Source organism: Eubalaena glacialis, chromosome 1 (genome assembly GCF_028564815.1).
Source record: "Eubalaena glacialis isolate mEubGla1 chromosome 1, mEubGla1.1.hap2.+ XY, whole genome shotgun sequence".
Taxonomy (NCBI): Eukaryota; Metazoa; Chordata; class Mammalia; order Artiodactyla; family Balaenidae; genus Eubalaena; species Eubalaena glacialis.
In genome coordinates, this window is record NC_083716.1 from 156,455,316 (window position 1) to 156,460,324 (window position 5,009).

A 5,009-nucleotide genomic window follows, 5' to 3' on the forward strand; every position below is an offset into this window, starting at 1 on the left:
TTTACCAGTCTACCCCCCTTTTTTATACCTCAAAAGTCACGAAGGACAACATAAGCAGGTTAAAGTATTGCTAATCAAATTTTCATTACACTTTCTCTAATTGATCTTCAACTAACATCATCCCACACTGTCATGTTCATCGCAGACTTCCTTTGAGCTCTCATGATACCCCATAATCGTTTTAAGGCCTTTTCTTTTTTCTCTGAATCAGCAACCTCAGGAAGAAGATTCTCTTTTATTGGGACAAATGACAGCTATATATACAATAATACAAAAGACAGATTCTGTTTCTGAGCCCTTTGTGATAGACTATTCTATGTGCTTTATTTGTATACATTCATTCAGTTCTCAAAATCTCCATTTTCCTGATGATACAAATGAGGTCACTGCACAGAGCTGACAATTGGTGGGGCAAATATACAGAGATAGTAGTCATGTTCTTCTTCCACCCACCCCCAACAATTTAAGAAGTATAACACCAAGTCCACAAGATGTCCAATACTACATGAATTGTCATCAAATTCCATTTGATTCAAAATCAGGTTCAAGGGAAACAGATTTTTTACCCATCAGGGTAAATATGTCCATAGTGAGAATCTCTCCCTTGCACTATTTGGCTTCTCGCAATCCACTGCAGACATGTATTTGATAAATGACTAAAATCTAGGGAGAATTCATCAAAAATCATTATTTCAGAAAATCATTTCATATCTAGAAATACAATTCACATACAATAATAAAATCAGGGTGGGATAAGTCAGAAAGAATCTGCCACAAAAACATGATAAGTTCCGTGTATAACTAATACCTATTTCCCTCTGTCCTAGTCCTTCATGAACTACCTTCACCTTCTTCAACCAAAAAAACGAACCTCACTGATGCCACCATCAAAACACACACATACATACACATAAAATTATGAACAGATATTTCAGATGAGATTTTTTAAATCAGACAAGTTATAAGTGGCTGTAATCAATAAATTTTCTGATAGAGGGAGGTGAAATAAATGTCATCACTTAACCAAAATATCCATGGCAAATACTGTTAACTGACTGTATTGGTCTTTCCTATCGAACTGTTATAGGGTGTTAGAATCATTCTTAAGAAACTCTCCATGCAGCAACATCTGGAATTGAACTGTAAAATGAATTTCATTTCCTATATTTCCTGAGAAAGAATACTGTACCAATTTAACTATTAGTGGCAACGGAATTACTATACGATCCCCAAATACAGAAGAAAAATGACATATGTATTTCATTCTGCTGTGCCTCTTTTCAAGATCATCTGTCACAATTAACTATGTGGCATATTGGGCTGGGCAGAGGGCTCAGCAGTAACCCTCATAGAACACTGCTTCTCACTCACATGGTTTTAAAGTGGTGTATTTAAAGTTTGCTACCATGTTTGGCTGTCAATCAGCCTTTATTTTATTTTTTTGCATGTCTTCTTTACCACATTATTTCCCTTTGTAGGAGAAAAATATGTTAATTCTTATTGAATAAATCTGCCAGCTTTATTTTTCAAGAAACAAGCTCCCTTCTGGAGATGTACATTAAAGGGAAGCAGAAGAAAATCTAGGAAACTGAACTCTAGAAGCAGTCTGCCTGTAACTGCAGTAAAGCAAGGAGTTTGCTTGTACTGCAAAGATTCTGTGTGGAAAACAAACACTTAAGTTTCAATACCACCCTTTTATGAAACAAGGAAATATGAAAATAAAACTATTCCCCATAGGGATAAAATTTCAAGAGAAACATCTTGAAATTCAATTTATATTTGTTGAAAATTCTACATATTTTGAATGGAAAACATGTTGAGAATGGCCCTTATCTTAAACCTAAGACTTGAACCTAAACTCTGCCCTAATGTCATCAGACCTACTAACGTCTTTCCAAGAATTATACTACTTTCATTTGGTGCTGGATTAGTTTTAAACAAAGTAATTACATAGAATTGATTATTGTTCTGGGAGGCTTTTTATTTACGTTTAATAACTTTGTAAGAATGGAATGCACGTTATATTAAAAGCCTTGATTTTTTTTCCTCTCCATATAAAGCTAAACATGTTTTCCTACCCTAAATGACAATAAACCTGGTGAAAACTGGCTCATCAGCAGAGGAGCTTATAGGACAGTTAAATGATTGAGGTAGTGGTGGTGACACTGATAATGAGTCTCAACATTTTTGTATCAGCAGTCTCCTTTCCTCTCACCTTTCCACTTAAACTTTATTCACATTGCATTGGGAGGGAAATCAGGGTGAACGGTATTTTTTTTCTTTTTTTTTGATTCTCAAACAAACCAACAATTTTAGATCATTGATAGGAAGCTCAATTCTCTCAATTTTTTTCTTACTCAAAGAATTTCAGAGATGGAAAAAGACTTACAGGGTATCTCGTGAAGCCTCTTATTTCACAACTTAAGAAACAGAGAAATAGGTGGCTTCCCTGGTGGCGCAGTGGTTGAGAATCTGCCTGCCAATGCAGGGGACACGGGTTCGAGCCCTGGTCTGGGAAGATCCCACATGCCACGTAGCAACTAGGCCCGTGAGCCACAACTACTGAGCCTGCGCATCTGGAGCCTGTGCTCCGCAATAAGAGAGGCCGCGATAGTGAGAGGCCCACGCACCGCGATGAAGAATGGCCCCCACTTGCCGCAACTAGAGAAAGCCCTTGCACAGAAACCAAGACCCAACACAGCCAAAAATAAATAAATAAATAAATATTAAAAAAAAAAAAAAAAGAAACAGAAATAAAGAAGATGAGGGCTTTCAACAATGTCATGCAATTGAATAGATGTCTGACTCCAGATTCCTACTCCAGTATAATTTTTATTAACTTCTATCATAACTGAAATATTTTGTCTTTTTTTTTTCCCTAGTGAGTTTATTGACTTTTCTATTCATTTCTTTCTTTCCCCCCCCCCCCACTTGTATGAAAGAGCTTCCAGACATATGTAGGGTCATTCACTCATTAAATGGAATCTTTATGGAACATAGCATTCCAGATTGTGAGGACTGAGAGATAAAACACAGCCATGAGAACAGTATGTTCTTTAGAGATATTATACCATTTTAAGCTAATGTAACATTAATAGAGCTATTGATTGTCAACAGAAAATGACCATTAATCTGGATCTAAAAATATTAATCAATCTTCATAGCAGAGTAGACTTGGAAAGAAATGTGGGTACCTTGTCAACATAGTGAACCCAGGTACTTTGGGTTTTGAGAAACCTATGGGAGACCTGCTAAGCTCTTCTTAATTAACAGAAGTCCCATGTGGGTAAGAGGGATTCTCCACGCCATCCTCAATGTTCAGTGAGCCTGGCTTTACCCTGGATATCTCTACTTCAGAGCCCAACTAAGCCCAGCAAGAAAACTGACTATTCACTCAGGCTACTTATCAACCCTCAGAAATTCTTACCAAAGGCACTAACGTTCCTTAACTGCGTCATTTCTTAGAACCAGCTTCACCTTTCCTCTCAGACCTCAGTTCTCTTTTTATTACTTCTTAAATAACATCTGATGGTCTTCAAACATTTTGGAACAGACGTTCCCTACTTAGGGATATTTACTTATTTATTGAATAATAATAACTTATTTATAAATTATAATCTTAATAATGACTTGTGCATAAGTAAAGTATATACAAAACCCAGACATCTTTAAAGGTTGAGATGATGATAAGATAAACAATATTTTATATAATTTCTATTTTAATTTTCTGTTAACAGGGCCAGTAGCTTTGTGCCATCACAGATATTATTAGCCTATTTTAATGAGAGTAATGTGACTGAATTCATTATATTATTTGTGAAAATATTTTTAACACTTTAACGAGATAGCAATTCTTGATTCAGTTTATTCCCATCATTGATTTTAATGGCTCTCATAGATTTTAATCACTCTCTTGTATCTTGCAAGAATACATAGATAGACATAAAAGAAATGTGTCAGTATTTGCACTTTCTAATTATATCCGTTTTTCAATCTTACCTATCAATTATGCAAAGGTTATTTCTTTAAATTTATCTAGTAGATTTCCACTCTCCCTGAAGTCAGCCATTTTTTTCTTTACAAACTAATTGTAAATTATAGCATTTTTATATTATAAAATCCATTCAATATTCATTAAACATTTTCACTTGGTGGGTTTTAAAATGTCATAAGTTTCCAAGTATTTAATAGAAATCATCATCATAACTAATAGTAACTGAAAACTTCCCAATGTCAGGCCATCTCTTAACTTTTTCTATTGTGCAACTTTGTGAAATAGGTACTATTTCTGATCTCTATTTACACATGAAGACATGTATAAGAGATTTGATAGGTGACAGCATTTTTCCCAGCATCTTCTAATAACTTTCCATGCTATCAGGACTCTTTCAGAAAATTGTATTTCCTCAGTCATGTACTGTATCTTGAAGGAACAGCAAAGCATAAGAGAAAGTGTGTGCATGTTTTAAAAATACCTGCTATATACTATAGTCTAAAAGCCATCTATCTCCCCAGAAAATTGCAGCAAATTTGGTATACTTTTTTCTCTATAAAATTGAACATTAGCTTTGAAAACACTTTTACACACTTGGCCACAAAATAATGAAGAATTCCTGTGTATAATAAAGATTTTCATGGTCACTCTCAATCTCTTCACATAGTAATATAAAGATTTTATCAAAAACATAATCCCAAATCCACCACACCTGGCACACAAGAACTGCAACTGGTTGCAATATCATGAGAGCAAACCAGAGAGAGAAGGAGCCACCAACAAGATGAGCTCCTCCTTCTCCCTTTCCAGGTCTCAAGACAGACTCCTAACACACTAACCCAGTGTTAAGCCATACAGAAATGCTGAACTTTTTTCTTATTTTTAGATTAAAATGAATAAAGTAGATGTTTTAATGGTTTACCTTTATATTTTAGCCTGCACGGTGGACTTGTCCTGAACTTGTCCTACCATTAGAGGCAGAAATGTGTTGCTAATGTCTATTGTGGATGACGTG